Here is a 10,546-nt window from a genome sequence, read left to right as displayed (position 1 = left end):
TGGGCTGTCAAAATAAAAGACGCGCACCAGATAAGAAGTTGCAACGCGCGTTTGCGTACATATAAAAGGCACTGTTTTTGTCCGCTATAGAGTGGGATTTTCATGGCATATTCTGCACCACATCTCAGTGCGTTCATCATTTGTTTGAAGCCAGCTCACCTCCTGCAACCACTTTTCCAAGAATACGCGCTTCTTTTGCGGTTCGGAGCTTTCTAACATTTCTTTGGAGGTGGAGGAACACCAAAGTAATTGCTTAAAGGAGCTCGACATCTTCTAAACAAATGTCTGTCCTCCTCCAGAAAATCCTACGTACGCAAACGCGCGTTGCAACTTCTTATCTGGTGCTTTTATTTTGACAGCCCATGTGCACCCCTGGATATAAAGTGAAAAGTTTATTGTTCTAACAAAATACTTTTCATGTTTTTACAATATACTATCATGTTACTACAATATACTTTTCACGTTTGAACAACATAATATCTCGTTATTACAATATAATATTTACATTGTAAGAACATGAAAGGTTTTTTGTTATAACGTGATAATTATGTTCAAACGTGAAAAGTATATTGTAAAAACATGAAAGTATATTTTTAGAAAAATAAACTTTTCACGTTATAACATGATATAGCTCTATTTTTCTTTTGCCTGGGTGGCAGCTTTATGCTTCCTTACAAATATGATGAAAAACCCTATTAAGTTATTTTAAAATGGAAAACTGAAAATCTGACGACATCTCGCCTAAGACAGATCAAGAAAGTGATCAAATGGACCTTGTGCTAAGCACAAACAAAAATGTATAGTTGGTTGATTTATTTTTAGTCGGTCCTGCTTTCAAAACCTCTTACCTTGTACATTACAACTGAAATTTTGATTTTACTTTATTACTTAGTATTGCAACTAATTATTCACAATCTAGTTTAACGAGAAAAATAAAGTCATATCACGCAGCTCGGCCCTCATGTTGACATGTGTGTGCTTGAGCTCTGGCTAAAAGGATGCTTTCCACAGAGTATCCTCGTGGGATAAACACGATCCGGCTATATGCAGCATGTGTATGCCAGAGTTTCTACCTATAAGTTTAACTCTGTTAGAATTTCACATCAGTGCCACTGCTAGCAAAGTTTGCCTGACAGCCTGCTGAGGTTAAAACAGCAGAGCTGCACTGTTTTATTTTAGCTTTCCTCTTGTACACCTTTTTTAAAATACACTTCTAAAACTAACTGTTAATGATGAAAGACTAACATTTTTCCTTATACACACAAGCAGATCACATAATGAAGTGGTTTAAATGTGAAAAATATGCTTTTGGGTGTTGGGATCCATTTTTTGCATCTCTTCAGCGTTCATGCAGCGCTCTCATATTAGATAATTAAGGAAATAAAGTTTGAGAGATGACCCAAAAACAATGTTTCTAACCTCATTATTAGATTAACTCAACATTTTGTGTGAAATATTACTCAGATAACTCATTCTGAAATTAAACCAACAACACAGGATCCTGGAGCTTTCTTCCCTTTTCCTAAATTAACAAACTTTTACATTAAGAAAATCCATAACTAATTGAAAACTATGTTTGTGATGTCAGCAGACTCTTGCGTCTTCTTTGGAAAAGTAAATTGTGTTGGAGTAAAATCTTGTGGCATCTGTTCAATAATGCAGCTGTGGTCTGAGCCCTGTCTGTGTGTTTTCTACAAGCTGATTAAGCATTAACTGGAAGAAAGTGAATGAAGACTCACATGGACACCAGGAGACTGTTAAAAGGAGTCCAGATATTGTTGTCATTGACCACACACACAGTGTGTGTGTGTGTGTGTGTGTGTGTGTGTGAGAGAGAGAGACAAGTGTTAACGTTACAGAGCTGACCCATGGGGCTTATAGGAGTTGATTGCAGAGATGCCACTCAGGGTTCAGAGAGTGTGCTTGGGTACATTTAAGAGTGTGTGTGTGTGTGTGTGTGTGTGTGTGTGTGTGTGTGTGTGTGTGTGTGTGTGTGTGTGTGTGTGTGTGTGGACAACAGGTATTGACATCTTCATGGGGACCAAAAGTTGGTAGTTTAATATACTTGTGGGGACAAACAGCCCTCGTGGGGACTAAAATCCCGGTTCCCCACGAGTTTGAAGGCATTTTTGAGACTCAGAATGTGGTTTTGGTGTCAGGGTTACAATTAGGTTATGGTTAGGTTTAGGGTAGGGGTCAGGGTTAGGCATTCATTTTTGATGGTTGGGGTTAGGGTAAGCGGCTAGGGAAAGCATTATGTCAATGAGATGTCCCCACAAGGATATAAATACAAACGTGTGTGTGTGTGTGGTTTAATGAGCAGTCTGTCTGCTCTAAAGTCTGTGGCTGGTGGTGTCACCCTACTCCGAGAGTTTTATTACAGTTTAACACAACTACTAAGACACCTCTCTTAAAACATTCCAGCTTTTTGTAAAAAGTGTGAATGCAAAACCTCTGACTGATCAGGCAAGTTGTAACGCTGCAAACAGACAGCTTTTTGTTTGGGGAAACTTGCCTATTTCCACAAACTCATGCTCAATGATCACATTTTATGGCGCTTTCATTCAGCTTGTTTTGTCCTTCTCTTCTGGGTCATGGATACTTTGAACAGAAGCTCGCTTAATCAGATTGTTTAATGATCTACTGGCTGATTGGTGAGGCTCAGCAGTCAGCCAGAATCCCTTTAAAACAGACACTTAAATTTGATTTTCTTTGACCAGCCTTTGCATGGTGAGTTTCACTTTCTTCCTTGTGGACACAGGCTTATAGTAACAACAAGGTATAAAAATAGATTTGCTGCAGGAGCCATCACTCAAATAATTTTCCTCTGAATTTCCCTATTAGCAAAACCACAGAGAGTCTGTGGAGACTGAGTTGAACAACTGCTTCTTGTCTTGCTCTTCTCATCCTCCTCATCCACTAGCTCCCAAGCACACACACAGACAGTCTTCCCACTCTGCCTTGAAGACTCAACAGATCCACTTCTTGGTTTCAGTGCACACCACACTGTGCAGTCTGAGCTCGTATTGTTTATAATGCTTTCATCGCTTTCATCATTAGATACAAGCCAGAACAATTTTTAGTACTTCTGCAACCAACAACACCCAAGCTGTGGTTGAGTTTAGCTTCTGCCATCTGCGGTTACAACTGTGCATCACATGTGTTCAGAGTAGTTGAAAAAGAGTATATGAAGTCTGCAAAAAGTGTTCAATTAGGTGGATTTCTTTATTGAGTTTAACAGTGATCGATTAAAGCCTTGAACATTTTGCTCAGAGAATGTGATGTCAGTCAGACTGCGCCACTATCACAGCTTTTTACTGCTTAAAAATGGCTGTCAGTAGGAAATAAGAAGACTTATCTTTTCATTCTGAATATAAACCCAGCCTCTTCACATCTCTGCTCCTTTGAACTACTGGTGCTTATCTGGAAAGGCCTCTGGAAACCCATACCTGAAAGATTTATGACAGGCTTTAAGTTCAGACACAGATACAGATGATTCAATAAAGAAAATGTATGCATCACGAAGCACACTGACGGGCTATTTCAGGGCAAACTGGGGTTTCTGCTTTAATTCTGGTATGTGACCACATTATTTTTTGATTTCTCCCATCCCTTTACCACACCTGTGAGTTTCCCTCAGAGTTTCATAGCCTGAGAGGGGAGAACAAAAATGAGCAAACAAAACAATGCTGTAATTTCACACACCACCCTTCATAATTGTGGCTTGTTCTCAGACACTCCCTTATTTGAGGTGTAACGTCATAACAAAATTGTTGAAGAAGTAACAGAGATATGATGGAAGCTTGAAACTAGGAGTAGAACTACCAAAGAAAATTCACAGATAAAGGCAGTGGACACAGACAGAAAAGAGAAGCCGTGAAAGCTCGGGGTAAGGTATCGGCTGTACCAGTGAGATCGTGAGTAATGGACACCAGCAGGCTGGAGCATCAAGTTTATCCTCCAGACACTGGATCTGCCGCCGCCTGTGCCCAGCAACTCAGGATCAGAGCGAACGCTGCCGCCACTTTTTGGTTAGATTATCAGCTACTGATAGGTGCCAAGGTCGGGAGTGAGCGAGAGAGAGAAAGCGAATGAGACAATATATGTGTGTGTGAGTGTGTGTATGTGTGTGGGTGAGTGTGTGTGTGTGTGTGTGTGCGCGCACTTTTTCACACGTGCAAACCAGTGTAAGCCTGAGCAACATAGGCATGACAGAACAGTCCAACAAGTGAACCAGACAATGAGGCATAAAGCTGAATGTTCTACAATAGAGTGGGATAGGTTTGACGTGTGTGATTGGAAATAACTGTGAGGTTCAGGAACAGGGCCGCACCCATCCTGTCATACATGCCTACCTTTGCCTCTCCCTCTTCTTCTGCCTGACACTGACTCACATTGATCCTCGAGTGAAACCTTTCCCAAAGCCCATGTTCTTCATCTAGTCTAGTCTTCATCTAGCACTCCTTCTCCTGGTGCTTGCTCGTGAAATCTGGATGCCCCCCCACCAACCCCCAGAGTTATGTATTACTTGCACAGTTGCCTCACAGCTGAGCTTCTGAGCCACGACTGCTCTTTTATCTGCAGCACTTCTGCACCCACATACTCAGGTCTGAGTTCGTTTCAGCGCCGCAGAGCCGCAGAGAAACACCGGGCAAGGTGCAGTACATTGTTACGAGACAGAAAAGGAGGTACCTTGTGGAAATTATGGATTCTCAAAAGAGAGCGCAGGCGGCACCGATGAGTCAGTGCTGCTTTGTGGCAGATGGTTTGGCATTGGCAACAAATGTGGGCGCCGCCAAACAATTTCACTGATCAGGAGGAACTGTTGTTGTACAAGCTGCATTTTAATGGAAGCACTGAATGGAAATGGAAGCATTTCTTATCTCGGGGAAACGCTTTTCTGTAATGTAACCTGAATGCTTTTCATTAGAGCAATAGAAGAGGAAAATATTCTGACTGAAATAAACAACCGAAACCAGAGAAACGCTTTCAGCTCGACATGCTTTCTGTGAGGCAGATAGAATTAAAAAAATAAAAATAAATGTGAGCATCTGCTGTAGCAGAACATGACTGCCACTTTCTGATGATTCATAATGATAAGGCAGGGAGTGCAGACGCTGATATCGGTGTTTGTGTTTGCTAATTTAACTCACTTTCCTCTTATCTAGCCTGTAAAACTGTAGTTCTCTACAGTAAGTGGCAATAACCCAGTTTAATGTGCGTGACTGATAAATGAGAGCACAACAACTTGCATCACAACATTTATAAAGAAAATAGTTTTGATTGGTGAACCAACAATATTGTGTTGTTCCACCTTTTGCTGCCAAAACACCTCTGACCCAACTCTATTAGTCCCCTGAAGGTGTGCTGTGGTATCTGGCATCAAGAAGTTAGCAACAGATCATTTAACTCTGTTTAAGTTGCGATGTGGGACCTACATGGATCGGACTTGTTTGTCCAGCACATCCCACAGATGCTCGATTGGAGTAAGATCTGGGAATTTGGAGGCCAAGTCAACACCTTAAACTTGTTGGTGTGCTCCTCAAACTATTCCTGAACCATTTTTTTCCTTTTGGGCACTGCACATTATCCTGCTGAAAGAGGCCGCAGCCATCAGGGAATACCATTTCCAAGGGTGTGCATGGTCTGCAGCAATGCTTAGGTAGGTGGTATGTGTCAAAATAACACCCCCATGAATGACATGACCCAAGAATCAGACTGCGTTCTTCCTGTAGTGCATACTGGTGTCAGGTGTTCTCCAGGTAAGCAACGCACATGCGCATGATGTAAAAGACAACATGATTAATCAGACCAAGCCGCCTCCTTCCATTGCTCCATGGTCCAGTTTGGATGCGCATGTGCCCATTTTTGGCACATTCAGTAGGGGACAGAGGTCAGCACGGGCACCCTGACTGGTTTGCAGCTATGCAGTTCGACACACAATAAACTGTGATGCACCGAGTATTCCTACACCTTCCGATCAGAAGCAGCACAAACGTTTTCAGCAACTTGAGCTGAAGTAGCTCGTCTGTTGAGTCACTCCACACAGGCCACTCTTGGCTGCCCATGACGCCGTCACTGGTTCACCACTGTTCCTTCTTTGGACCACTTTTGATAGATACTGACCAATGCAGACAGGGGACAGCCCACAAGAGCTTCTAACACATCAACCTTGAAGACTTCCCTAATATATCCCACCTACTAACATGTGCCACAATGAAGAGACAATCTGTATTATTCACTTCACCCGCCAGTCGTCATAATGTCATGTCTGATCAGTGTATACAGTTCAGCAGATTAGTCTTTTAAAACCTATGCAGCAGGATCCAGCACAATTGTAGTGAAAAGAAATATCATGAAGCCAGAGACAGTGATAAGGGGGATGAAGTCAGTTTACAGTTCTCTATATCAAATCATTCTGAGCTTCACACGCTATAAATGAGCAGCCTCTGGTCTCTGGAGACCGAAGTTTCAAATGCCTGATTAATCTCTGTGTAAAATGACTCCTGGCTCTTTCAGCATCAGTGCTGCCAGCAATCGTTTACTTTGAACAATACTTGAGTTTCAGGATGCCCACTCTTGTGCATGTTCGTGCCTGGACAGCTACCAGTATCAGCTGCACCGGGCAAGCCAAATTAGCTACAGAGCATGAGTAGAAGAGCAATGAAGCAGATCCGTCCAAGAGTATCTTCAGAGCTGAGTGCCTGATATGAGCATTGAAATCACAAGGGACAGACACAAAGATAGAAAAATATCTGAAGTAAAGCTTTCAGAGCACACTGAGGACTGAGCATCCACTATTTCAACAGTACATTTACAGTATGACAGATGAGAAGCACTGAAGCCATACAGTCAAAACTTTCCCCCAAAAGCAAATTTGGAAAAAAATTTAAAAAGCAGATGTCAGACTGAGTGGGACAGAGCTCTGCCTACTTCAGTTCTCCGTCGGCCACAGTTTGGGCAGCACAATCTTTGGTTTTTTAGCTCCTAATATATAGTCCTGCTAACAATTGATTACCTGGCTTGAATTTCCTCAAACATGATTGTGATCATGCCCTCCGAAAAGTTAGATTTTCTCTTTAGAGACCATCCAAATGCAGAAAGATACCAATTTAGGGTGATTTGAAATTTTGCGTGGGTTCTGTTTGGGTACTCCAGCTTTCTCCCGGAGCCCAAAAACATGCAATTAGTGGGGTTAGCTCAACTGGTCACTCTAAATTCCCCATAGGTGTGACTGTAACTGTGAATGGTAACACCGGGCTCTCCGCATTAACCCTGTCTCAGATTGCCGACCTGTCCAGGGTGTATCCCGACTCTTGCCCTATGGTAGATGGGATAGGCTGTAAGCGCCTTCTCCCTGTGACCCCGATAAAGAGAAACAGGAGAAAATGGGATTCACACAACCTGTTAAAGCATTTTTTAGAAATCAATCCTTAAGTGCACCATTGTGCAGGAGTTCTAGTCTAAATCTACTACTTTTTAAAATAAATAAATAAATGAGGCATCAAATATCAAAGAGTTAACTCAGCAAACACACAACATACAACATACACACAGGAAACCAGGTAAAAATCTCATATCTCAAAGGCAATAACAAAGCAGAAAGCAGAACAACCGCACCAGTGTACTATACGTGGCAAGCGATTACAATATAAAACAGGAAGTGATCGTTGGGTTGCCAACGTGGATGTAACCACCATGACGTCACCCACAGGTTTTAGGATCCATATTCTGAGGTTTCACTTTTAGTTTTTTGAGCTATGTGGATAAAACACTGCAGTGTTAACTTATCAGCAAACACAAACAAACTTGGTTGGTTAGAATGCTGCGTTCAGACTCTACGGGTGGACTTATTAATGCAAAGTAAAAGACTATTAAACACTAGAATTTGAGTCACCGGGTCACACAGAAGAGCTGAAAGCACGGCCATGAAACAAAAATAAATAAATGAATAAACAATAATATACTGTAGCATTTCCCCTTTTTCTTGTTTCACAGAACATGTTAACTAATATTAATGTGACAGATTGCCGAACTGCATGAAAGGCTTTAACATAAACCTTAGCAGAGCTGCAATATTCATGCTTGTAATCAAGCCACTTATTTTTGTTGCTCCACATATTTTTTTTCTTAATTAATTCATGAATTTATTTATTTCTTAAGTCCAATAAAGGCAAAAAATCAGTGAAGATAAATACAAATATTAAAAAATTGGCAGGAAGGACACGTGCGTATGTGTGTGTGTGTGTGTGTGTGTGTGTGTGTGTGTGTGTGTTTGCGGATGGTGTGTGTGTGTAAGTGCAAGTATGTTTGCTTAATATTATTCCTGAAGATTTAACACTGTATATTAATGAGCTCATCTGAGTGTTAGATCCTCTGTCAGAAGATGACCGGCCTGTGTGTGTGTGTCTGTTGTGCGCATGTGTGTTACATTAGTGTATTTGTTGTGCTAATCACTGCCATGCCAGCTAATTCCTCCTCTATTTATATGAGTGTTATTTTGACAGCTGACTCAAAGCGGAAAGTTTTAGTGCCAGTGAGCTTGGAGAGCAGAAAACTCTATCACACATACACACAATAGATCATTTATCCCTCACAGTCACCCACACACAATTAGCATTGCCCCATGGTCCAATCAACGACTATGTGCGTAAGTCAGAAAGAGAAAAGGCGATGTGGAGACTGTGTCCAGGCCACACCAGTGTCAGATTCAGACCACAGTGATCCCCACGTTAATACTCTGCCAATCTATTTTAGCTGAGGGGTCTCTTATGTAATCTGTCACGTTTTCCCAGCACCCCTCTGTCCGTCACCACATTGTCATTTAACAGTCAGCAGGTGCGCCTCTCATCCAAAGAGATGCAATGTTGGACCATGAAAGTAAACAGCAAAGCAATGAGTGACCCTCTGGTGAATTGGTGCAGAGGATAATCTCCATATAAACTCTGTTTAAAAGGGATGGTGATGACAGATTTACTGTCCCAAAGCTGTGGGGCTGCGAGCAATCACAGGAAGATAGCCAGGAACACGAGCATGCAATGAGGTCTGCGTGTATCCACGCTGAAAGCTTCATTTGAAATATATAAGAGGGGAGATGCTGACATCTGGCAGCTAGCAGTTATGGAAAAGTCCAGATTAATGGAGATTAAAGGAGCTCCTGTTGCATTGAGTTTAGGACAGCACCTTACCACTTGCATCGTTTATACATTAAGCTTGCCAGTTATTATTTTTAAGTCAGAGATAAAATGCTTAACCTATAAAATGTCAGATGAATAATGAAAGACATGCTGGAAACATGCTGGAGGCAGGGTGAAGGTATGGGCACATATAGCTGCCAGTGGACCCGGGTCACTAGTGTTTATTGATGATGTGACAGCTGATAGACGTAGCAGGATGAATTGTGAAGTATACAGGGATATACTCTCTTCTGAGAGAAACCTACAATCAAGCTTAAGTGAATGTGGCTGCAGTGAAAGCAGAGCATCTCAAGGGAGGAAAACCCCAAAAAAATCAATTCTCAATCACGAAACACAATGAAATCCATCCTTGAAACTAGAACCAGACAATGTTATTCTTAAAGAGATATTTTCTTTATTAGAGAAGTCAAATGACTAAGCAAAAAATGGAAACATTGCCTATTGTGTCATTGCATGAGAGCAAAGTCCAAAGAAAATTAGTTTCAAAAGCAGCAATCAGTTTGTCCCTGAACATTGCTTCTATTGATGCTTTTTCTGTGCAGTAAGTCAAACCATCTGACTAGAAAATCAGGTTTCCTTTGAGTCGTGACCGGAGAATTCATCCATTTATAAAGCTTTCGAGTCTCCTGCTGCTGTGGGGAAGGCCAGAGAGGATCGAAGAGACGGCAGACTGACAGCCACACACAATAACGCAGGCAGAGCTCCTTCAGTGAGAGACTGCTGCATCCTCGATGCATGAAGGAGCGTTTCCGCAGGTCCTTCCTCCCTGCAGCTGTCAGACTGTACAATCAGAACTGCTCCCAACAAACATAGATGTTTACATCTGCGCTGTAACTGCAATAATTTAATCAACCGATTCACACTACAACCTGGTTTGCCTCTTATCTGTAGTTATTTTTATTTAATTTAATAACTGTACAGTACTCTGTTTATAGTAACCATTGTCCATATGTAAATATGTAAGAAAAATTGTGTATGTTTCTGTCCTGTGTCCTGTGTACTGTTTGTTTGTTTGTATATATGTCTTTCTGGCTGCTGTTACAACCAAATTTCCCCTTGTGGGACAATTAAAGGATTATTCTAGTCTAGAGAAAAGCAGTAAAGCATTAAAAAAGGACAATAGACCAGATTTTTGTATTCATATTCATGTCTTGGGTTTGTATGGTAGCATTATCCTGCTTGTCTTGGCACTGAAGCGAGCTGAAATGGGTTGAGTGGCACACAGAGACAGGCTGAGGCACGGGGAAAGAAAAGGTGTCTGGTGGTGAGTTCACCTGCAGGTATTCAGACACGGAGGAGCACGGTTAATGTAGGACAGCTTTCCAGCAGGGCATTATTCAGCCCTAAAT

Source organism: Perissodus microlepis, chromosome 12, assembly GCF_051167445.1.
Source record: "Perissodus microlepis isolate ML-2025 ecotype Zambia chromosome 12, ASM5116744v1, whole genome shotgun sequence".
In the NCBI taxonomy this organism is placed as follows: domain Eukaryota; kingdom Metazoa; phylum Chordata; class Actinopteri; order Cichliformes; family Cichlidae; genus Perissodus; species Perissodus microlepis.
This window is presented reverse-complemented; position numbering follows the sequence as displayed.